General features: G+C 45.3%; 1 long non-coding RNA gene across 1 annotated transcript; it reads right to left on the reverse strand.

The window, feature by feature from the left end:
- Window positions 1-7,690: 7,690 nt before the first annotated feature.
- On the reverse strand, window positions 7,691-24,014 carry LOC307207571. Its single transcript, XR_013834731.1, has 3 exons — window positions 22,718-24,014; window positions 10,369-10,610; window positions 7,691-8,636 (listed from the first exon to the last, which is right to left on the reverse strand). It is a non-coding gene; the product is annotated as an uncharacterized lncRNA (long non-coding RNA).
- Between the last annotated feature and the right edge of the window lie 1,923 nt (window positions 24,015-25,937).

Genomic DNA, 25,937 nt, shown 5'->3' on the forward strand with positions numbered 1-25,937 from the left:
GCTCCACCACTGGCCTATGGCTGTTTCCCTTTAACATACATTGTCTAGTCCTCATCATTCTGAATAAATAGAAATGTAGGAAGCTGCCTTATACTGAGTCAAACTGCTAGGTCCACTTGGCTCATTATTATCTATTATCTATTGTTTCCCAAACTTGGGTCTCCAGCTGTTTTTGGACTACAACTCCCACCATCCCCAGCTAGCAAGACCAGTGGTCAGGGATGATGATGGGAACTGTAGTCAAAAAGCAGCTGGAGGCCCAAGTTTGGGAAACACTGCTCTACACCAACCAACAGCAGCTCTCTAGGGTTTCAGATAGGAAACACTTCTGGCCCTACCTGGAGAAGAATTTGGGTACTGGGCCTGGGACCTTATAAACAATTTTTTTGTTTAGACAAGCCGGTCCAGATATGTAGACTGCTAGTGTAGGTTTTAACCTGTTCTGGCTTATTGCTGATTTTATTTCTTATGAAAGTTCATGGTAAATTCTATATTAATTGCTATTTCTTTTTAAAGAAGAGGCCACAACCCCCCAAAACCCCCACCACCCTTTGCCGATGGGTCTTCCCTGGCCATATACAGTCGTACCTTGGAAGTTGAACAGAATCCGTTTCGGAAGTCCATTTGACTTCCAAAATATTCAGAAACCAAAGCGCAGCTCCTGATTGGTTGCAGGAAGCTCCTGCAGCCAATCGGAAGCTGCGGAAACTGCGCCAGACATTCATCTTCTGAAAAAGGTTTGAAAACTGGAAAATTCAAAGTGTTGGTGCTGATGTTTACAGCCCTAAAGTATACCTGACGTGTTGGTGCTGACGTTTAAAGCCTTCAGTATACCTGAAGGAGCATCTCCACCCCCATCGTTCTGCCCAGACACTGCGGTCCAGTGCTGAGGGCCTTCTGTTTTTTGTTTTTTTAAAAATAATATTTATTAAGAGTTTAAAGATTACAAAAAGAAAGAAAAAGAATTAAACAAATCAAAATAATACAATACAAAAACAGAAATAGAAACAAAAACACTACATATAACATTGAATTAACAAAACAAAACAAGAACAATTAAAAACACTTCCAATATTTTCAAGCTTATCTTTCATTCACTTGTTTCATTGACTTCCTCACGCCTCCCTTTTTGTATTCCACTTCAATTAACTGTTTCAGCAACTCCTTTCCATCTTCCTCTGTTTTCTGTCCTGTAATTAATCTTAACATATTCTGACCTTGTTTTTTTCCATTTAATACATTAACAGTCTATCTGTACCTAGTTCCTTATTACATTTCTGCCAAAGCCATATAACTTCATTCCACCATTTTTCTAAAGCTCATTAATTTTACAATATTTCTGTAAATAATCTTTAAATTTTTTCCAATCTTCTTCCACCGACTCTTCTCCCTGGTCTCGGATTCTGCCAGTCATTTCCACCAATTCCATATAGTCCATCAACTTCATCTGCCATTCTTCCCGGGTGGGTAAATCTTGTGTCTTCCAATACTTTGCGATGAGTATTCTTGCTGCTGTTGTTGCATACATAAAGAAAGTTCTGTCCTTCTTTGGCACCAATTGGCCGACCATGCCCAGGAGAAAGGCCTCTGGTTTCTTCAGAAAGGTATATTTAAATACCTTTTTCATTTCATTGTAAATCATCTCCCAGAATGTCTTAATCCTTGGGCATGTCCACCAAAGGTGAAAGAATGTACCTTCAGTCTCATTACATTTCCAACATTTATTTTCGGGCAAATGTAAATTTTTGCAAGCTTGACTGGTGTCATGTACCACCTGTAAATCATTTTCATTAAATTCTCTCTTAGGGCATTACATGCCGTAAATTTCATACCTGTGGTCCATAACTGTTCCCAGTCAGCCCTCATGTTATGTCCAACATCTTGTGCCCATTTAATCATAGCAGATTTCACCGTTTCATCCTGAGTGTTCCATTTCAACAGCAAATTATACATTCTTGACAAATTCTTAATTTTGGGATCTAACAATTCTGTTTCCAATTTTGATTGTTCCACCGGGAAGCCAACTTTTTTATCCAAATTATATGCCTCCATTATTTGGTAATAATGAAGCCAATCTCGCATTTGTTTTTTAATTTTTCAAAACTCTGCAATTTTACCCTGTCTCCATCTTGTTCCAAAATTTCCCAATATTTCGGCCATTTGGCCTCCATATTGAGTTTTTTCTGTGCCTTCGCTTCCAATGGTGACAACCATCTTGGGGTTTTATTTTCTAACAAGTCCTTATATCTTATCCAAACATTAAACAATGCTTTCCTAACAATATGGTTTTTGAATGCTTTATGTGCTTTTACCTTATCATACCACAAATATGCATGCCAACCAAATACATTGTTAAAACCTTCTAAATCCAGCACATCAGTGTTTTCAAGAAGCAGCCATTCTTTCAGCCAGCAAAAAGCAGCTGATTCATAGTAAAGTTTAAGGTCTGGCAGGGCAAATCCACCTCTTTCTTTAGCATCCGTTAATATCTTAAATTTTATTCTAGGCTTCTTGCCCTGCCAGACAAATCTGGAAATGTCTCTCTGCCACTTCTTGAAACAATCTGTCTTGTCTATGATTTGCAATGTTTGAAATTACAGTGCGTAAACATTTCAAAGCACGTCAATCTTAATGGCAGCCCCAGTCCAGGTTCGGAGCGGTAGTATTCTAACTTCCTTCACTCTCTCCTGCAGGCATGTACGATCCACACTTCCCCCCTCTTCTCCTGCTTCCAAGGGGGGGGGGTTTAGATGTTTTTTACTGATGGAAATTTAGTCTTTTAAGATAGGCTTTCCAAGACTTTAGCTTACAGCCTCTTTGCTTCAGTCTATTTACAAAAGGGGAAGGCGGACTTCCTGTTTTGAACCTCCCCCGTTCGATGCCAAATTAAGATGTTTTAAAAATCCAATTCTCCACTCTACTCACAGGTAATTGCTTTAAAATCCAATTGTCCACAGGAAAAAGTCAGCGCTCTCCGGCAACAGCTGTGCGGCTTCGCTCCGTGAAGGAAGCAGTCATTTCGAAGCACCGCACTACACACCCTACGTCGCTCCGGATCCCCGAAACTGGGTTTCCCCGCGAGTAGGGGGGGCGCAAAAGGTGCCAGCTGAATCCCACGTTCACAGGCTTCACCCACCTGTGATTTATAGTGGGTCTCCGCTTTCGCCGTGGCGGCCAGACCGAAATTTTCACGAAGCAAATTCCTCCCAGTCAGAGGAATTCCGCCATTGCCAATGGTGCTAACCCGGAAGCCGATCCCAGTGCCGAGGGCCTTCTAGCGGTTTCCTTGCTGCAAGAAGCCAAGTTACAGGGAACCAGGCAGAGGGCCTTCTCGGTAGTGGCACCCGCTCTGTGGAATGCCCTCCCACCAGATGTCAAAGAGAAAAACAACTACCAAACTTTTAGGAGACATCTGAAGGCAGCCCTGTTTAGGGAGGCTTTTAATGTTTGATAGACTATTGTATTTTAATATTTTGTTGGAAGCCGCCCAGAGTGGCTGGGGAAACCCAGCCAGATGGGCGGGGTATAAATAATAAATTATTATGATTATTATTATTGGGTTTCAATTGTTCGGGAGCCAAGGCATTCGAGATCCAAGGTACGACTGCACTGACAGGGTCTCATTGCCTGCCTTCAGAAGGAAGGAGGCCACACCTGTCCCTTCCTTAGCTGCAAACAACTGCAGCATCCAGCCTCTCTCTCTCTCCAACAGGCACCCCAGAAACAGGTCCACCTGCAGGAGTAGCACCTGGCCAGGGGCCAGGCCTCTGGTGAATCCACGAGGCTGAGCGGCTGCGGGAAAGAAAAGGATTGTGGCGCTGTGCAGCAAGCCTCCAAACTGGCTGTGCAAGGCTCTGCTGCCAGGCGCACTCCACATCCCTATGCCACGCCCACCGCAGGGCCCGGGGAACAAGTCCTACTTTTTCTCTTGGCTGTTGACACAACCAGCAGAGGAGCCTGAGGCTGAAGAAGCAGCAAAGATGGCTGTGGATGGAGGTGTTGGGGCTGTGAGGTTGGCCCCTGCGGGAGGTGCCTGGAAGGAGGCACCCCCAGGAACTGGTACTGTCCAGCTCCCTAAAAGACGCATGCCCCCCACCCACACACACCTTGTTTCAGAAAAGTTAAAAAAGTTCCACAAGTCCATGAAATTGAAAATAAAGTTGCTAATATCATAATGCCTTTATAGAAATCTATGGGACATCCATAATTTGGAATACAGTTCTGGTCGCCTCACCTCAAAATGGGTATTGTAGAGTTGGAAAAAGTTCAGAAAAACTGCTGCCAAAATGATCTAGGGGATGAAGCATCTCCCCACATAGGAAAGATTGCAGCATTTGCAATTTTTCTATTTAGAGAATAGGTGGCATGCTAAAAGTTCGTAAAATTATAGATGGCATGGATAGAGTGGCAAGAGGGAAGTTTTTCTCCCTGTCTCATAACACTGGAACTGGTGGTCATCCAATGATGCTGAATGTTGGAAGACTCAGGACAGAGAGAAGAACAGACTTCTTCACATAGTGCAGAATTAAACAATGGAACTCCCTCCTAAATAGGGCAGTGATGGCTACCAACCTATGTGGCTTTAAAAGAGGAATAGACCAATTTATGAAAGAGATGGATGACTACTAGCCACGATGGCTAGGCTCTGCCTCCACAGTTGGAGGCAGCAATGCTTCTGAATACCTGTTGCTGGAAACCACAAGGGGGTTGTGCTCTTGTACTTAGGTCCTGCTTGTGGGCTTTCCACAATTGGGGAATTAGATGGAGATTAAATGAGGAGAGAAAACCATGTGCACTACCTTGTGATATAGATGCAATGAAATCAACAAATAATAAAATGAGACAGAACCAATGTCTCCCACCCCCCAGTTTTACTCAGCCTCCAAAGACCCCTTTGGTTTTTCTTGCCCAGAGATGTGAAATTCTCACACCTGGGTAAATGACAGGGAATGGTTCACCTGCCAGAGGATGCTGCCAGGTTCCCACAGGATTCAAAACAAAATGAATGGAGGCCAAGAATTTCTGCATGGAGATTTGTGGCTTGGGGGCATCTCTGGAGCGTTGGAAGGAATGGGAGGGGTATGTGTGTTTTGTGTGTGTTTTGTTGCAAAAAAAGAGAAAAGTTAAGGATCATTTTTTAAACAACCAAGGAAAGTTGCACAGCCCAAGAACATTTTCTCAAATAATTTGCTGCTCTTGCATCAGAGGTGGTAATTAACCAGAAGTGTCTTCAGGGGGAAGTGGGCTACCTGCCTCGCCCCTTTGCTTAAAAGGTCTTTAACTCTTTGCCTCCTGCACGTTGCAAAGACAGTCAGTCATGGTGGTGCTGTGGGATGGCCTTTGCACGTAAGAACATAAGAAGAGCCTGACTGCTGGATTAAGCCAAAGGAGCCCATCTAATCCAACATACTGTTCTCATAGTGGCCAATGGGAAATTCGCAAGCAGGACCTGAGTGCAAGAGTCACTCTCTCCACTTGTGATTCCCAGCAACAAGGGCAGTATGGGATTGAAATGTCAGGGGGAAATATGAGCCTCCTTTTCTGACCATCACAGGTATGCAGCTGCAATCAATCCACATCACTTTATTTGTAACTATGAGGTCTAGAATCTTACAATTTTTTATGGGGAAGGGCCATAGTTCAGAGGCAGAGCTCATGCTTTGCATGCATGGAGAAAAGGTTCTAGGTTCAATCCCCAGTGGCCTCTCTAGATAGGGTTGGAGATTCACTGCCAGGTGAAGTGCAGTGCAGGCCATACTTAGCTGGATGTACCATTGCAAATATGACGTATCTTCCTGTTCTGCAGACAAACATAGTGCAATTCTGCTCCCTGAAGAATATCCTGTGGAGATGACCCTTTGGTTTCCGTGGTCCAGTATTGCTCAAGGTCACGATTCTCTGCTGTTTATCTTCATCACTGAGCCTTCCCCAGTGTCTACGGAAAGAGGAACATGTCAGGCAGAGGTTGCAAACATTTGTCACATTGTCGTGTGTGCTTTCTTTTTGATGGTTGCCTTTTGCACTGGGGCACATCATCTTGCAGAAGTACAATAGGGCATTTGGGAAGGAGGCAACAGCACTGCCAAAAATGTGCGCGCGCACACACACACACACACACACACAAGAATTCACAACCAGCCTTGCTGGAATGGGAGAGACCCAGACACACAAGAGATGTGCCTGTGTGGGACTTGGCTAGGAGACTGCATCACTTACTTTTAGCAGCCAGCTGGCAAAAAGCTGGGCATTCACTCACACATCTAGACAACAGTAGGTACTCATCAAGATAGTAGGAATGGCTTTGAAACAAGGCAAGAGACAGGGCTGTCTGCAAGGTCTCATGCACCTTAGAGGCACCCAGTAGCATTTCAAGTCTTCCTCCCTGCTACCTCATTTGGTTTCAGGATCACTGTTATCAGATTGAACAAATTCATAGAAGAGGAGGCTATCAATTGCTACTGATCACAATGACTATGCTCTGCCTCCACATTCAGAAGCAGCAAATGCAATAATAATTATCTTGTGTTATTTCTGCTATAGCATTGAACTATGCATGAGTGGGACCTGTGCTTACTGTAAGTAAAGCATTTAAAATTACTTAAGGTTGTGGTCTAACAGGGGTAGATGCAGGGAAGCAGCATTTTAAGCAGGGGCGAAACTAGGTTTTATTTCACCCGGGTCAAAGTCCCAGTTTGGCATACACACACCCAACGTGCATTTGCATACTCTCACACACAGAGAGAGGCTGGGAGCCTCAATGGAGCCCTTCTGGAGGCTTCACCCAGGACCAAAAACTGTTTTTCTGTTGTGGTTACCCACACATGCGGGATTTCAGGATCAACTGGTGTTCCTCAGTTATTTCCCCAACACTTCTAATGTTCTCAAGCAGGAAGAGTTGGTGTTGTGCTTAGGTCCTACTTTCGGTCTTCCCTTTGGGTTATCTGGTTGACCATTGTGAGAACAGGATGCTGCAGTAGATGGATCTTTGGTCCAATGTGGCAGGGCTCTCCATATGGAGATCTACTGTCATAGTGTAACCTTCGTGCATAGAAGAACAGCTCTGAATCAGTTGCTGGAAATCACAAGAGGGGAGAGTTGCTGCTGCCCTCAGACCCTGCTTGTGGGCTTATCATCTGTTTGGTCAGGATGAGGACAGGATGCTGGACTAAATGGGCCAATCCAACATGTGCGTCTTTTTAGGAAATGTTCCCTATTGTGCATTCAGCAATTTCCATTTTGCTCTTAAAAACATATTGGTAAAAGAAGCAAATTTGTAGAGTTTATATATATATATATATATATATATATATATATATAGGTTTTTTTTGTGTGTGTGTGTTTGGAGGTGTGTGTGCACAGGGATGTCTCCTGCTTTTCAGTCAAGGAATTACACAGCCAACAGGTCAAAAAGATCTGAAATCAGGAAGCAACAGGAAGCAGATTTAGGAGCAATCCCCTTCCCGTTGTCCCTGAAAGCTGCTTGGATCAGGAATCAGGAAGGGAGTGTCTCTCCAAATGATTCATAGGTGGGAGAGGTGTGGGAAAGAACTGAGATCAGTGGTGGGTGGGTAGGAGCCCCCCTTTCTGCCCCCAGTGCCAGAAAGATGCAGGAATGAGACATAAATAAAGACATCTGAACTCATTTGGACACATCACAAAGTACAAACTCAACGGCTCTTTAATAAATGATTGACTTAGCCTTAGGTTAAAAAAAGAGAGAAGCAGGCACACCTTTCGATTAAGTAACTTAAGCCCTTGAGTGCCTGGCTCCACACACATGCACGCACGCACACACAAGCAAAGTCATGTGAGATTGCATGAGCATGTCCTTGCTGCGGAAAAATCAATGTGCTTCGACCCGTGGGCCGAGCTTGCAAACCCGGCCCACGCACCCATTGAACCCAAGGCTGGGACACGAGTGGAGCGCAAGCGGATTGTCAGCTGCGTGTGCCTGAAAAAGGAAGACAACCAGCTGCGGGTGTGGCTGTTGTTGTTGCCAGTGAGTCCTCTTGCCACAATAAACCAGCTGGTCCAGATTTAAAGGTGCCTCACAAATGCTGAACGTAGTTTGAGAGAGGCTTCTCTGCTTTCCATTCTGAAAACACACACGTGCCTCTTGCAACGCAACTTGAGGTCCCCTTTCTGCTCAGATAGGTTGGAAACAACCTGCCTGACCTGTTTTGGCAGAGGGGTGAAAAGTGTGGGGTGTGCACACACAAATCCCTCTTTTTTATTATGATTATAAGGGTTATATAGAACAAGTGTGGTGAAGTGATTAGACCAGGACCTGAGATAGATCCGTTCAAAATCCCCACTCAGCCATGAAGCTCACCGGGTGGCCTTGGGCCAATCAATGCCGCTCAGCCTGACCTACCTCACAGGGCTGTTGTGAGGGTTAAAATGGGGGTGGCCTATGTACACCACTATGCGCTCCTTGAGGAAAGGTGGGATATAAATGTAATAAACAAATAAGCTAAATAAATTATGGTTATTAATAATTACCCGTTCTTCACCCTGAAGTTCCTGGGCAAGTGACAACATTGAAACGCAACATTAAAACAATTGAAAACAACTTACAATCTCAATAATAAGGTGGATTCTAAAAAATATACAACTCAAGTTATTGTTGTTGTTACCTTTCATTTTTTTTTAAATAATATTTATTGAACATTTTCAAATATAACAGAAAAAAGAAAAGAAATAAAACATCCATTTTATAACCTTATTTCCATTGGCATCTTTCCAGGACTTCCCCACCCCACCCCCTCTTGTATTCCAATTCCTTCAAATAGATTCAACAAGTTCTTACCCCAAATTTTAAACTTATTATAATTAACCCAATGTTAAAAATGTTTTTCCATCCCCTAAAATCGACCCTGCTCCCTTCCACGAGTTCCCCTCTTTAATATGCAGAACAGATTAAAATAAAAGAAAATAGAAAATAGAATAAAATATAATTTAACACCCTTTGGATTCCAAATTTCCCTCCCCCCTTTCCCGGTTGCGTTCCCCAATGTCCATCAATGCCTGTTGTCATCCTGGAGATCCCACATCTAGGCCGAAATCCTTCACAAGTCCACTTTGCCGTCTTTTTAATAGTCTTTGCCGTCTTTTTAATCATCTTTAGTTTCGAGCGTCCAATCTCAGAAAAACTCTGTCTCAAAAAGGTCCATTTTTTCCATCCAGATCTCTGTATTTAAGAGTAAAACTCCAATTTTGTTTCTTTAAACCTTTCAAATCTGGATGTCCCAAATGTTCCCACTTCCAACTTTATCCAATTCTTGTTGTTCATGTTGTTCTTATTATTCTCTCTCCTCACTTTCCTCTAGTTTCTTTTCCTGCTCTCCTGCAAAAATGTTGCAATTCCAAAAGCTTCTAAATCCCCTACAGAGGCTTTGTTATTCAGGAACAAAACTTTACGTCAAGTCTTCAATAGATAAATCTATTGTCTCCTTTAGTGTAGAGGCCTCTGTAGACAAAATAGTGTTCCATTTCTGCAGTTTCCCAGGAGATAAAAAGTCCAATTCAAATTCCATGCCAACAATACTTATAGTGTCCCACAGCCCCTCTAGAGGGATTATAGTAACTCAGTTTCCTTCCAGATCGCACCCAACAGTCAAAGTAACTTGTTATTCCTTGTTTTAAACAATTTATATCTAATTTGTAACAAATGTAACCGGCAAAGTCCTCATAACAAAATTCTCTTTTTATTCTTCAGCTTTGACAGCTCCTTTGACAGCTGTCAAAGCCTCTGTTTCTCCTCTCCCGGCGCTCTCGCAGATCGCTCCCGGTTCCCGGGGGAGGGGGTTGCATTTTAGCTCACGTTCTACTTTTCTCCTCCAGCCCAGTCTTATAATTTTCCATCGTGAAATTAGTAACTTTATCAAACCAAGGTAGCACTCGATCTTAGTTGTTAAATCCTTTGCTTTAAATCCTCTACAACGGGGGGAGACGGACTTCCTCTTTGCACCTCCCCCGCTCGCTCCGAATTTAATTTTTTTTCCCTTTTTAAGTCCAGTTTCCAATCACTCACGGGTTATTCTTTTTAATCCGAATTTTCAATGGAAGAAGTCAGCGCTCTCCGCCAAATGGCATGCGGCTTCACTCGGCTGGGGAAGCAGAGGACTCATAGCACCACACCCCCCCTGGCACCCGCTCCGTAGCCTTTAAAAAGGCTCCTTCGCGGGTCGGGGGGGGCGCAAATGGTGCCCGCCGAGTCACCATGCCCATGGGTTTCAGCGCCCATGGTTTTTGAGGGTCCCCGCGACGCCAACGCGGTAGAACCCAACCCCTGCCGAGCAGGCTCCCTCCGGAGCTCGGAGGGAGTCCGCCATTCGGCGATGGCGCCAACCCGGAAGTTGTTGTTACCTTTCAAACCATCTTAAGCTCTCTTTAAAAAATCTCTTCAGAGTGCAGCAGAGATGGGGGAGCCTCCAGCTGGTTGGGAAAATGTGGTCCTCCAGGCCATTTTTCCTGGCCCTCAGAAGTCTCCCCAGACCACAGCCCTTTTCTCCAGGGTACCCATTTCACCCAACATGTTCCACATCTTGCTTCAGGGCTTTTGCCAGGCTGGAATAACAGGGATCGTGCCTTTTGCTTGCTTCCCTGAGCTGAGGACAGAAAAACATAAAGGCCACATAATATAATTAATGAATTAATTACATAAATGTAAACACACACACACACACAAAACAACCTCAAAGTTAACAGAATAAAACAATAAGATTACTGTAAAATCACATCAATCACATCAACATTCTGCATGTCTAGGTGGGCTTGTATAAACACAAATGTTCTTAGCAGGCACTGAAGTGTACAGTGAAGACACCTGCCTGGTATCAATAGGCAGGAAGTTCCAAAGCACACACGAAACAATCCAAGTTCTTACAAATGTGGCATGGGTGTTATGTGGCACCTCTAGAAGTGCCAACTCCACCTATTGAAGCGGTGGACTGGCTCATGTGGGGTAACGTGATCATGTAGGTAAACTGGTCCCAAATTGTTAAGTCCTTTATATGCTAGTAGTAACACATTGAACTTGATCTGTTAGCAAATGGGCAACCAGTGCAGATCTCTGAGCACAGGCATTCTCTGTTGCCCAGGCCTCACTCCTGTCAGCAATCGTGCTGCAGCATTCTGCACTAACTGCAGCTTCAAACACAAGGGAAGTCCCACGGTCAGTGCAGTGCATTAGTCCCGTCTTGAAGGGACGAGTGCATGAACTATGTAGGCTGCCCCACCCACTTTGATTCTGGCCCCTGGAAGCTTTCCTGCAAGGGAATGTGGCCCCAGGACTGAAAAAGCTCACTCCTGTTAGACAAGCTTAGATTTTAATATTCTTTGTTCACCCTCTTGTGCTCTCAAGGTTCAACAGTTTGAGGTGAAGGGTGTGGGTGTTCTTCTGCCCTCTTATGATTGCAGAAGTGGAACTAGGGGTTTGTCAGCCTTGGCAACTTCCTTAAAGCAGAATTTGAGCATGGCATAGTGTGGCAAAAGCTGTCAACCAGGTACTTCCAGGTTCAGATGCTGCCTCAGCTGTGGAAACCCAATGAACCTGACACCACCTTCTGAACCCCAGATCCGTCAGCTTTAAGGGAGTTTGGAATAGGTGGGTCTAGGGTCTGAATACCTCCCTCATCAACCTCACCTGGCTAAGCCCCCCAACCTCACCTGGCTAAGCTGGAGGCAAGGCTGACTTAGCTGGGGAACTTACTGGCAATAGGCCTGTTCAAGCCTAACAGGTTAGCACTGGATAAAAGGCTTGCCAGTCTGCCCTTTTGCAAGATGTTTCCCCCCTAACCATACATAAAATTTTTGCAAGCAAAACAAGATGGGTTTTCAAAGCTGCTCCTCCTGCAACCTCCAGAACAGAACAAGAGCTTTGCAGCTCCTTCCCCTTTTTCATCACAAGAAGTTGACAAAGTCAAAATATTGCTTGCTTTCTTGTCAGCAAGGCAGCAGATGGGTTCTGCCTGAAGGGTCCAAAATGGGTGAAAGCTTGAGTGTTGGGGGCAGCTATGAAAAAGGGAGGGGGCTTGCTCAGGAGCAGACCAAGACAAAGGGCTTCCACAACATTCTCTCTGTATGTTTGTGCCTCTTGAAGAAGACTCTTGTGAGGACAGGATGCTGGACTAGTTGGTCTTTGGTTCCAATCCAGCAGGACTCTCCACATGGAGGCCTAATGGGATAGCAGAGCATCCATGCCTGGGGCAGTCTACCCTTAAATAGCAGATGGGGAACTGGAGTGGTGCTGTTGCACTTAGGTCCTGCTTGTGGGCTTCCCATAATAGGCACCTGTTTGGCCACTGTGAGGACAAGATGTTGGACTAGAGGAGCCTCCTTTGGCCTGATCCAGCAGCCGGAATCTCCTTAGGTTCTTCCGACAGTTCCGATGCCGCTGACCCTGTCCTTTCAAAATGACTGCTATATGGTTCCCAAGGGCTTGTTTCACTGCTGCTGCGGAAAAGATCTATTTTTGTGGACTGATTGCACTTGTGTTGGTCAGGAAAAAGTGGTCCTCATTGCCCCTGACTCTTCACTCATTCACTTGCCTTCCTCAGCTTGGGAAAGCCACCAGGTCCTGCTATCAACCTCTTGTAGGCAATGTGCAAATGTTATTTTTCAAATCCAGCTGTTGTGGCACAGACTTGGCCAATCACTTGCCGGCATCCTTTGAAAAGAACCAATTGGGTGCATGAGCAGGTTCCTCTACCTCCTCCCCTGAAACAGGTTCAGGCCTGAGAGTTCAGGGTTCCCCTGAATGATCTCATCTGATCAGAGAATAGGGAAGGGAGCACAGGGCTGTGAACAGGGCGCCTGCCTGCCTGCCTGCCTGCCAACCCGCCCGCCTGCCTGGGGGCTGGGAGGTGGATGATGCTAATAATCCAAATGAGCAATTTTTTAAAGGGCAAAAAATCAGAGGTACGTGCCAACGAGTTTGCCAACACACCCCTGGCCTGATGCTCTCATTTCCAGGCCCTTTAAACAGGCACGTGATGGGGAGCTATTAAAGAATAATTGTTTTGCAGAAAAGGGTGTTGCCTCATGAGAGGGGAGGTGTGTCTTCTGCATTCTCTCTCTCTCTCCTAGAGGTAGCAAAACTGAGGATAAAATTTGGGTGGAGGTGAAGGGTCAAGGCAGGGCTAAAAAAGCGAACTGTGTGTGTGGGTGCAAGATGGTTTCCATGATTTTGGACAGTGGTGGGGGGGTGCACTCCATGCACCCAGGAATTGACTTCGTGGAACATGCATTCTTAACAGGTACCACACAATACGTGTTCCACTGTTGTAAGGACTATGTTAGCATCTACACTTTGGAACTTGTTATGTACTGAGTTGAATAGGATCCAAAATGCAGCAGTCTGATTGGTCCTAGAACAATAAGATCCAAAAATGCAGCAGTCTGATTGGTCCTAGAACAACAGGATCCAGAATGCAACAGTCTGGAGCCATCCAATCCAGCTCCAGGTGGAAGTGAATCCGCAACCTGATTGGCCTACAGGAGAATCCCGGAATTAGCCAATCACATGGGGCCCATTGTGTAAATAATGTATATAAAGCAGACATTTTGGGGGAACTTGCATTCCTCACTACTATAAGCTGAATAAAGAACATGAAATCCACACTCGGCTCCGAGTATATTTCAGAACTCCTGCCCTCTGACATCAGGCAGGTGCCTTTGCTGTCCTCTTTCTGGAGTACATATAAGAGCCCTGCTGCATCAGGCCAAAGGGAGCCCATCTTGTCCAGCATCCAAAGGGAAGCCCAGAAGCAGGACCTAAGTGCAAGAGCAACTCTCCCCCCCTGTAGTTTCCAGCAACTGGTATTTGGAGGCATTGCTGCCTCCAACCTCAGATGTAGAGCCTAGCCTTCATGGCTTGCAGCAGCATTGATAGTCTCATCTTCCATGAGTTTGTCCAGTCAAAAGAAAGTAAGGCGAGCCTACTGGATCAGGCCAAAGGGGGCCCATCTAGTCCAGCATCCTCTAACCACAGTGGCCAGCCAGATGCCCCCACTGGGAGAAGCCCACAGGCAGGACCCAAGTGCCGCAGCAGCAGCACTCTCTAGACCCACTGATGATCATAGAATCATAGAACTGTAGAGTTGGAAGGGACCCTGAGGGTCCTCTAGTCCAGCCCCCTGCAATGCAGGAACATGCAGCTGTGCCATACAGGGATCGAACCTGCAACCTTGGCATTATCAGCACCACACTCTAACCAACTGAGCTATGGGTTTTGATCTTTTATTTTTAAGCCATTAGCCTGAATTGTCTTTAAAAGATTTTCATGGCTAAACTGTTTATTACTACTACTACTACTACTACTACTACTACTTTGAAAACTGCTTAGAGTACAGTTGAACGGTATATAATTTTTTGTTTAAGAAGAACGAAGAAATAAAGATGGGTTCTCTTGCATGCAAAGCAGTTACTTTGTCAAAGGTTGGTAGGAAGGAGACACAGGTGAGAGGTGGGGAGAGAGGAACTTTACTGAAAATGTGCATTTCCTGTTCCTCTACCTGCAGAGTTCTAGAAATTGAAACTGCTGTGCACCTTCGGAGGAAACTTTTAGAAAGACAAAGCCTGAGTCACCACCACCCACCCACCCTCCCACCTTAATAATAACCAGGGCTCACCAATCCAGAGCACAGTCAGCGAGCCACCAAAGCGCCATTTTGTGCTAGAAGATAACTCAAGCAACTGAAACAAAGAGCAGCGGCTCATACCCAGCGCTGGTCCCACTCTGCTTGGAAATCCTGGAAGCTCCGCAATCTTTTGGTGTGGCAGGGCCTAGACTTTGGAACTCCCCACCTGTTGACATCAGGCAGGAACCTTTGCTGTGCTGTTTTTGGTGCCTGCTAAAAAACATTATCCCCAGATGTTTAGAAAGTTGATGCCAGTTTTTAACCTTTTTTAAATTTATCGTGATTTTAATTTTTCCAAAAGACTTAATGATTCTTGTTAATTTTTCTTGGTGGTAATTTTATTGTTTTATCCTTTTTGTAAAATACTTTGATAGTTATATACAGTATATAGATATATAGATATAATCAAAAGTCAAAAGCAAGGCTGCCTGCTGTGTTTCTGCTGGAATTGTATTTCATACAGCAGGAGACCTGTGACGCTAAATGCCTGACTTTTGGTTGAGGCAAGTCAGGCTTCTGTTACATGGAGGGGGCAAGTAACTGCACTCCTCTGGAAGATATTGGTGGTTGGGCTGGGCTATAAGGGGTCAGGAGTTCCTTAAGGTATGTTGTTGTTGTTCAGTTGTTTTTAGTCGTGTCCGACTCTTCATGGCCCCCTGGACCAGAGCACGCCAGGCACTCCTGTCTTCCACCGCCTCCCACAGTCTGGTCAAGCTCATGCTGGTAGCTTCGAGGACACTGTCCAACCATCTTGTCCTCTGTCGTCCCCTTCTCCTTGTGGCCTCAATCTTTCCCAACATCAGGGTCTTTTCCAGGAAGTCTTCTCTTCTCATGAGGTGGCCAGAGTATTGGAGCCTCAGCTTCAGGATCTGTCCTTCCAGTGAGCACTCAGGGCTGATTTCCTTCAGAATGGATAGGTTTGATCTTCTTGCAGTCCATGGGACTCTCAAGAGTCTCCTCCAGCACCATAACTCAAAAGCATCAATTTTTGGCGATCAGCCTTCTTTATGGTCCAGCTCTCACTTCCATACATCACTACTGGGAAAACCATAGCTTTAACTATACGGACCTTTGTTGGCAAGGTGATGTCTATACCTGAGCCCAAGTTGTTCAGGACTGTGGGTATCAATGCAAACTTGGAGATCCCATTATCAATGCTCTGAGTCCGAGACAGCAGGTCTCAAATCCATCAGGGTTAAGAAGACCTGAAGAGTCTTGTCTGATCAGGCCAATGGCCCACCTAGTCCAACATCCTGTTCTGACAGGGGCCAACCAGATGCCTCAATGGGAAGCTAGCTAATAAGACCTGAGTGCAACAGCAACTCTCTCCCTCCTGCAGTTTCCAGCAGCTGATATTCAAAAGCATTGCTGACTCCAACAATTGTGGCTAGTAGCCTTTGACAGGCCTCTCCTCCATGATTTTTTTTTAAAGGCATCTAAGTTCGTGGACCTTGTTGCCTCCTGTGGGAGTGAGTTCCTCATAACACCTTCAGAAGGAGCGCTTTTCCAGGCAGGACTGGAACCAGCAGAGGAAATATACAGCTATTCTCTTTATTGCTTTAATTTGTTTGGAGTCAAAGGATGGAGAGCAGTGGATTTACATGACAAGGCCCATTTGGGGGGGGGGAGAGTGGAGGAGAGCCCTGCTGCAAGCAGCTAAGGCCTCCCCCTACCTCCCAACCCCTAAAGCTCCTCTGATTCATCCAATGTGTGAATACAGATACCTCCCCCGCTGCGCCAAAGCTGTCAATCCTCCTAGACAGAAGGCCTTGCTGGCGGTCCAACCAGCCGTTGTTGCCTTTCCCTGTGGCTCCCTTGGGACTGAAGGCCATGGGAATGGTTTCCTTGAGCCAAGCAGGGTTAGGCGCACATGGACAGATTGGGCCCCACCTGCCTGCACCGGAATCCCAGCACAAACCACCAAGGCAGCTTCTGTCTTGCAGCAAGTCAACAGCACTTCATGTCTGCTGGCACTGTTCCAAAATTATGTACATATGTCAACATACAAAATATGTTGGGCACGTGTTCACCTCATATTATTATATTTATAACCCTCCTTTTCTCTAAGGAGTTGGAAGACAGCACACCTAGTTTTTCCTGTCCCCTATATGCTCACAACAACGCTATGAGGTAGGGTAGGCCAGGAGGTGGCTCAGTGGCAGAACCTCTGCTTTGCATGCTGAAGGCCCCAGGTTCCAACTCATTCACAGCCATGAGGACTAGGATCTTATTTATTTTTAGAGAAAGGACTGTAGCTCATTGGCAGAGCATTCGCCTTACGGGCAAAAGGTACTGGTTTCAGTCCCCAGTAGTATCTCCAGATAGGAGTGGGGAAAGACTCCTTGCCTGGAGAATCACTGCTGCCAGCCAGTGTGGACAATACTGAGCTGGGTGGCCCAACAAGTCTGACTCTGTAGAAGGCAGCTTCCAACATTCCTTAAAATGTACCAGTGAGATACAGAAGAGGAAAGCTAATCTGACTTTTCAAGAGACTTTTGCTCTTCAATCTGTGGAAGGAAAGTTGGTGAGGAAATGCTAGGCTTTTTCCACAAGGGGACCAGGAAGCCTTTTTGCCTCCCATGCATCCTACAAGTATTGCTCATAGTGGCAGCAGAAAGTTAAAGTGATGGGGCTCTAAAATGAAGATCCACTCCTGATCTTTGTGGATCCTCCTCAAAGCACAAAAGGAAATGGCTCCCCAATGCTGCTCTGGTGAAAAAGCAACTCATGGCCCTGTATGTGACAAGAAAGTGGCCCCATGATTCTGTCACCCAGAATGATGGAACATGGGGGTGTCTGATAGCAGCAGGGAGGCTGGACCCACAGCCCAAATGGGCTCTTAACAACAGAAGCCCTGGATCCACTCTCACATCCACCAGAAACAGTTGGGAACTTTACAGCGGGGACAGAGCAGTTGCATATCGGTAAATGCATTGCCAGTGGCCTCCTTCCTCTCAAGAGACAAAAAGAAAAGAAAAGCATTGATGGATATGCTAAAAACAGGCCCCACTCCAGATCAGTGCCCAGATGCTCCCAAATCAAACAAGAGTTGCCACAAGAATGCCTCACCAGAGCAGGACCCACATGAAGAAGGCAGAGGACACAGAAGAGCCTGGTGGAGCCCTTTATGAATTTGTACCCTCAAGTTGCTAGTCCTCAGTGATCTAGAGGGAAAGCTTGAAGATGCATTTTGGTGCTTCCACAGAGGAACTAGCCAGCAATAAGAAACAGCTAGGTTAAAGCTACAGAATCAAATTTAAGCTAAACATTAAGCACATAAGACATTAAAGGTAAAAAAATGTAAAGGTAAATGTCCCCAGGATGGTTGAGTCCAGTCAAAGGTGACTATGGGGTGCAGCGCTCGCCTCACTTCAGGCCACAGACAGCTTTCCAGATCATGTGACCAGTATGACTAAGCCACTTCTGGTGCAATGGAACACCGTGATGGAAGCCAGAGCACATGGAAATGCCGTTTACCTTCCTGCCACAGCGGTACCTACCGTATTTATCTACTTGCACTAGAACTGCTAGGTTGGCAGAAGCTGGGACAGAGCAACAGAAGCTCACCCTGTCGTGGGGATTCGAAGTGCCGACCTTCTGATTGGCAAGCCCAAGAGGCTCAGTGGTTTAGACCACAGTGCCACCCGCGTCCCTATAAGACATTAAGAACCCTGCTGGTCCATCTAGTTCAGCATTCTCTTCTCACAGTGGTCAACCAGATGCCCAATATGGGAAGTCTTCAAGCAGGATCTCAGCACAACAGCAACCCTCGCCAATGCAGACCCGTACGTGTGTGTGTGTGTGTGTGTGTGTGTGTAATGGAAAATCAATGTAAGCTGCTCAGCTGCCATGCTGCATCCTTAGTGAGATGTGGATGGGTACCAAGAGACTGCCTTCCTCCAACTGTCTTTGGCTTGGAGCACAGCTATAGGATCCTTCCTGCCAATGGCTCTCTGGTATGTCTTAAGGCAGCACACCAGAGTCACAGAGCCTGTATCACCCAGCAACATCCCTTGTCCCTTCCTTGAATCATCCTTAGGCATACTTAAGAAAGTCCTTCACACTTAACTTCAACTGTGGCACTGACTCTCACAGGAAGCAGTGATTTTTAACAGACCTTGCAGCTAGGGTGGATTAGATTGAAAAGATCACTTACAGTTTCTGTAGTTCAAAGGCTTTATTTAGGCAGGAACTATTTGCAGGATGAGTGGAGATGAAAGAGAGAGAGAAAACACATATTGTCTGGAGAGAACAAAAAAAGGCTCAGCTTTTAAGGGTGGAGTTAACTTATACAGAGAGGCTTGCAAACAAGTACTGGCTATATTTCAGACACTACCTCAGGTGGTGGAAGTGTAAGAGGCAGCACTCCGCCTACTCCACAGCTTTCGCCACTGAGAGGGAAGCATTCCACTTTCCTCCAACACTGATAGCCGCCAACTTGGATGACTTTAAAAGAGAATTGGACAAATTCACGAAGAATAAGATTATCAATGGCTATTAGCCACAATGGCTAGGCTCTGCCTCCATGATTGATGGCTACAATGCTTCTGAAAGCACTGGAAGCCACCCAGAGTGGCTGGGGAAACCCAGGGGTATAATAATAGTAATAATAATAATAATAATAATAATAATAATAATAATACCAGTTCCTAGAATCCACAGGAGGAGAGAGTGCTCTTGTACTGGGCCCTGCTTGCAGATTTCCCTATGGGATCATCTGGGTGGCCACTGTGAGTAGAGTGCTGGGCTAGATGGTCCCCTTTGGCCTGATCCACCTTCAGGGCTCTTCTTACACTTATGCTCCAGCTTTCATGTGACTTAACAACCACTTCTAAAAATATACTAGAATACAGCACAAGTTTAGCACTCATTTCCAGGTTATTTGCAGATGAATATAATGCTGAAATTAAAACAGGATGAACTGCTGTGTGAAGGCCCCCTCCATTTCTCTTTTTGCAATCTGAATTTCAGTCCTCTACATTTCTGCAGCAAATAATAATTTGCTATAATTATTGTTATTTTTATTATTTTAAATCTTCAAGAGAATTCATTAGCATTTTAGTCCAAATTTCTCCTAACAAACACGTTTTTGTATGCCATTTTTTATGAACATACATATTTTTGGAAACTATTTCTCCATATTTAGTGTATTCCTGTATATCATTTTCATTATTCGTTTTTCACGGACAGTTTCCCCTAATGTATGCATTTTTGTACACAGTACTGAGCTGGTGAACTGCATTGCAAAATTTGGAGAATTAGTTTTGGGCAGCGCAGATTAACTAAGTTTGCCTTTAAACATCAACTGAATTGAATTTCTCCCCATCATCATTATTATACCTACAAGATCACTTACCCCCTATATGCCAATCATATACACTTCCATTGGTGGAACTGGCACTGCTACAGGTGACATACAATATCCATTATGCATCTTTTATTGTATTTTTAATATTCTGTTGGGAGCCGCCCAAGAGATGGACGGAGTATAAATTATTATTATTCTTAGTAGTAGTAGTAATACCTCTGGATGTGAACGGGATCTGTTCTGGAGCCCTGTTCGCATCCTGAAGTGAATGCAACCCGCGTCTGCGTGTGCGCAGGTCACAATTCACCACTTCCGCGCATGTGCATGATGTCATTTTGAGCGTCTGCGCATGTGCAAGCGGCGAAACCTGGAAGTAACGCGTTCTGTTACTTCCAGGTCGCCGTGGAGCACAACCCGAAAACGCTCAACCCGAAGCTACTTCAACCCGAGGTATGACTGTATTTTGGTGTGGTAGCGTTCACACTTTGGAACTCCCTGCCTATTGACAACAAATGGTGCGCATTTTAACATTTAATGTTATTTTAACTTTTTGGTAGTCTTCTAATTGATAATTTTCTTATTGAGCATTTAATTGTTTTAACCTTTTTTTGTAAAAACGCTTTGAGGCTTGTGTTTCTTTTTACAATCCAGCAGTGTTTACATATTATGAAATAAATTATTATTACTGTAGTGGTACGTAGTAGTAGCAACAGCATTACCCCTAGACTTATTCTTGTTCCACTCCCCCAAACACACACACCTGAAGGAGGAGGAGGTGTTGCGTGCGATTTGGATCTTCCCCCAAACGCAAATTCCACAAGGTGTGTGTGCCCCCACACCACATTTCCCTCTTCTTTTTGCCAGGACAACTGCTGCAGAAGCTTTTTCCACGCGAGCCCTGCAGAAGGAGGAGGAGGAGGCGTTTTTCCCCAGAGTCCTTTGGGGGCCTTTGCTGCAAGAGACTGTCTGGGATTTCTCAGGAATGGAGCAGACGGAGGAAGTTCAGGCAGAGAGGCCTCCAGTGGGCCGTATCAGGAGCAGCCCTCAGAGGAAGCCCTTTTAAGGTGGGGGCGAAGCTCTCTGGAGAAGCGGGGAGGAAAGCGGGGCAGGAAAGGGAGGTGTGGGAGCCAGGAAGGCTGCAAACGCTAGCCAGGCAGGGAGATGCAAAGAAACTCTGGCCCTCTGTCATGTGGGGTGGGGTGGCTGAGCTCCAGCCCAGGGATCTGATCTGACATGCTAAGAGTGGATTAATGCAGGGAGTGGAGAAAGTGGACAGAGAAAAGCTATCGCCTTCTGTCTCGTAACACTGGGACTCTGCGGAAGTCCAATGAATGTTGGAAGGTTCAGGAGAGATAGAAGAAAGGACTTGTTCATATATAGTGCATCGTTAAACTGTGGAACTCCTTCCCACAGGAGGCAGTGGTGGCCACCGACCTAGAAGGCTTTCAAATAGGATTGGGCAAATTCATGGAAGAGGATGTGGCTTTTCATGGCAACTAGCCAAGATGGTTGTGCTGTGCCTCCACAATTAAGAGGTGGTAATGTTTCTGAATTCCAGTTGCTGGAAGCTGCTGGTTGGCTACTCTGAGAACAAAACGGTGGACTAGATGGGCCATTGGCCTGATCCAGCTTTGGCTCCCCATTGAGAGGTCTATATGAGAGAACAGCGACACCCAGCAGCAGTCTACCAGATGACGGAGAAAGCAACAACTAGTGGGCCCTCCTTGTGGGCTTTCTTCTGAACAGGGCCCGACCATCCTGTTTTGCCACCTGAGGCAAAACGGGAAGGTGCCACATCACACACACATGCCCATCCCAAGCCTCACCGGGGCTACCCGTGAGATCTTGTAAATCTTGTAGAACTTCCACAAGAACTTGTGGAGCTTCAATATCTTACAAGAGTTCCATGCTATCTCACAGTAAGCCTCCACTGCTACCATCACCACTGTGTGACCCTGGCAGGGGCAGGTGGGGATGCTGACCTACAGGATTCTGCCACCCAAGGCAGCTGCTTCATGTCTGTGGGGCATTGGGTGGCCACTGTGAGAAGAGGATGCTGAAACAGATGGGCCACTGGTCTGATCCAGCAGCCAGGCTCTCTTTATGTTCATAATATAACACGACTAAGACGACTCAACAACAATACACATTTCTACAGAGCCATTTCCCCATACTTAGTGCATCTTCATATGTTGCTATTTACCAATATATGCATATTTTATGCACACTTTGTATGCATTTTTGCACACATGACTTGGCTGAAGAATCGCACTGCAAAATTCCAACGTAAAGGGACCCCTGACCATTAGGTCCAGTCGTGGCCAACTCTGGGGTTGTGGGGCTCATCTTGCTTTATTGGCCGAGGGAGCCGGCGTACAGCTTCCGGGTCATGTGGCCAGCATGACTAAGCCGCTTCTGGCAAACCAGAGCAGTGCAGGGAAACGCCATTTACCTTCCCGCCAGAGCAGTACCTATTTATCTACTTGCACTTGACGTGTTTTCAAACTGCTAGGTTGGCAGGAGCAGGGACCGAGCAACGGGAGCTCACCCTGTCGCGGGGATTCGAACCGCCGACCTTCTGATCGGCAAGTCCTGGGCTTTGTGGTTTAACCCACAGCACCACTCACGTCCCTATATTCCAAGAGTTTGGTCAATTTGGTCAAAATTCCAAGAGTTTGGTCAATTTGCCTTTAGATGCAATCTGAATTGAATTCCCTCCCACCCACATCTTGTGCTTCCAACAGAGAACAGCCCTTTTTAAAAGCACCTTAAGTCAGTCTCCTAGGCCGCCCCCCTATAAATTTCATCCTGCTGCTCACACTTCCTCTTTCTCCAGGCCGGATCCAGCTATCTTCGGAGGGGCAGACCCCTCTGAGGAGGGAGGTGTTGATTCAGCTGCTCCATTTGTATCTCAAAAGCCCTGCTGCATTCTCTCCCCCCCCCCCACTCCACCCCAAAGGTGCCTGGGAAAGGAAACGATTGTTCGGAGCAGATCTTGATGGCTCCAGCCAGCCCCCTCTCCCGGAAGAGACTGGGGCTAGTGACTGGCTGATGCATCTCTTTGAAATCAGGGAGAGGCCTTGAAAGGGTGGCATTTCCACAGATAGAAAGGAGAACCAGCCATGATTAAGTTCCAAAACAAAATAGGGAAGAAGCAAGCCAATGTGGTGTGGTGGTTAGAGTCTCAGACTAGCACCTGGGAGAGACCAGGGTTCAGATCCGCACGCAACCATGAAGCTCATGAGGCCAGTAACTGCTTCTCAGCCTAACCCACCTCGCAGGGTGTTGTAGGGTTTAAATAGGGTGGGGGGTGGGGAGAATCATGTATGCCGCTGAGTGAGTTTCATGGCTGAGTGGAAATTTGAAGCAGATTCTCCCAGGTCCTAGTCCAGCACTCTAACCACTACACCACATGATAATCATGATAATAAATTAATAGAAAACTGCTGAGGAAATGTGAAGAACTGGATTTGAGTTCGGAAGAAGCGAGGGAACTGAAACTGACTGATCCTTCCATCTGTTTGCTCCTCTGGTCCCAAGGATTGATGGCCGCTCCCTCCTGTTCCTTGATAGCCCTCTGACCTCTTGTCTGTTGGCCTCCTATACTTCCTCATTCATGCCTTATTTATTTGCTCAAGCGGCCCCTGTGTGCTGCTCCCACCTCAAAGCCTCCACAATCACCCCCACAGAACTGTTTACACAGCAGAGGAGGGTAAACAGAGATTTGGAGGAAAGCGTTTGAACAGCCTCCCACATTAATTGGAGAGAGATGAGCCCCAGCCTTGCTCCCTGGCCTGTCCCAGATGTCTTCATCCTCCTGGCCTATTATGGGCATCCTGGAGCAATCTGGGACCCTCCGCGTGCCCCCTGGTATTCCTCAACCACAGCTGAGTTTCTGGTGTGCAAAGGCAGGAATGTTTTCTGCCATCAGGAGGACAAAGCAAATGTACTGCCCTCCTTTCGCATCCCCTAGTGAGGGGGTTTCTTGGGGCTGGAGGCCAAGCCACAGTAGTGAAGGGGCAGATTCAGAAGTGCAGGTCCCTTCATGATTGGTCATAGTCCCACCCCCTCACAGATACCCACCCTTCTAACATATAGATAGATGATAGATAGATAGATAGATAGATAGATAGATAGATAGATAGATAGATAGATAAGCATTGCAACAATCAATGCAGATCTGCATGTGTTTCCTTTCATCTATATCTACTATTTCTGGGCATGGGCATGAGCAAACGATTTGGAGTGCTCCAATATCTTCGTCCGGAGAGACTCAAGTTGCATTTTCCTTGAAGTTCTAGTGCATGTAACAGAACTTGCACCCCGTTTTCTCGGAACAGAAGGACCTTTTATTTTCAGTGTTCCTAAATGCTGAGCGTTGGAGCAGACAGAATAACTCCTCCTCAGGGTTTTTCCTGTGCACCTTCTCCAGAGGGACACTGGGAGCCCATCCAATCCATACAAAAGGTGTGGAGGCTTATTCCCAATGACTACTAGCTCCCCTATCATGCTGGTTGGACAGCTCTAGGAAGCTAGAGACAGTGATCCTGCTGAAAAATAGTACAGTGGTACTTCGGGTTAAGAACTTAATTCGTTCTGGTGGTCCATTCTTAACCTGAAACTGTTCTTAACCTGAGGTACCACTTTAGCCAATGGGGCTCCCGCTGCCGCCGCGCGATTTCTGTTTTCATCCTGAAGCAAAGTTCTTAGCCCAAGGTACTATTTCTGGGTTAGTGGAGTCTGTAACCTGAAACGTCTGTAACCTGAAACGTCTGTAACCCAAGGTACCACTGTATATTATGTCCCACATCCTTTGCCCATTTTATCATTACACACTTAACCTCTTCCTCTTTGGTTTCCCATTCCAGCAGCAAATTATACATTTTTGACAGTAATTTTATATTATCTTTTACAATTTCTCTTTGAAATCTTGATATTGTATAGCTAAATCCTTTCTTTTTATCATTTTATTTGATAATACTGTAACCAATCTGTTACCTTCTCTATAATTTCCTCAAATTCTTTTAAGTTTAATTGGTTATCCACTTCTGTTAACAGCTCTCTATATGTTGGCCATTTTGTCCTCATATTTACCTTTTTTAAAGATATCGCTTCTACTAGGAATATCCACCATGGTGTTTTTTGTTCTAGTAAATCTTTATATCTCTCCCATACCTTAAAAACTGCATTTCTTATTATATGGTTATGAAATCCTTTGTGGGGTTTCACCTTCTGATACCATAAATATGCATGCCAATCATGCTCTTCCAAGTCTAACAGGTCTATATTCTTTAATTTAATCCAATCCTGAATCCAGCAAATGCAGGCTGCCTCAAAGTATAATTTTAAATCTGGTAAAGAGAAACCTCCTCTATCTTTAATGTTAGTAAAAAGTTTATATTTTATTCTTGGTTTCTTCCCTTTCCAGATAAATCTTGTAATATCATTTTTCCATTCTTTGCCAGCTCACATTGCTCATCACTGGGATTGACTGAAATAAAAATAACATTTTTGGCAATACATTCATTTTAATCACTGCAATTCTTCCTAAAATTTTCAATTTTACAATTTCAAATAAACATTTTACAAACTTTAAAATATCCAATGACCTCCCTTCTTGTCTTTCATTTTACATATATATCCCTGCATATTTTACTGTAAACTTTCAAATCTATTGCCCAGTGTGTCATTGAAGCTTTAACAAGCTCATCTTTTGTTTCCCATTCTAGTAGAAAATTATGCATTTTAGACAAAAGTTTATCCTTATTTTGTAAAAGTTCTTTTTCAAATTATGATCTTTGATCCAGAAATCCATTCTTTATATCCAATTTAAACATATTGTATAACTGGTGATAACCAATCCATAACATGGCTTCTTAAGTTTTCCATTGATTTCAGTTTGGGTTCCTCCACTGTAAAATTCAGCAGTTCCCTGTAAGTCGCCCATTGTCTGTCCATATTAACTCTCTTAATCATAATTGCTTCAA

This window comes from Podarcis cretensis (genome assembly GCF_951804945.1).
Source record: "Podarcis cretensis genome assembly, chromosome: Z".
Taxonomy (NCBI): domain Eukaryota; kingdom Metazoa; phylum Chordata; class Lepidosauria; order Squamata; family Lacertidae; genus Podarcis; species Podarcis cretensis.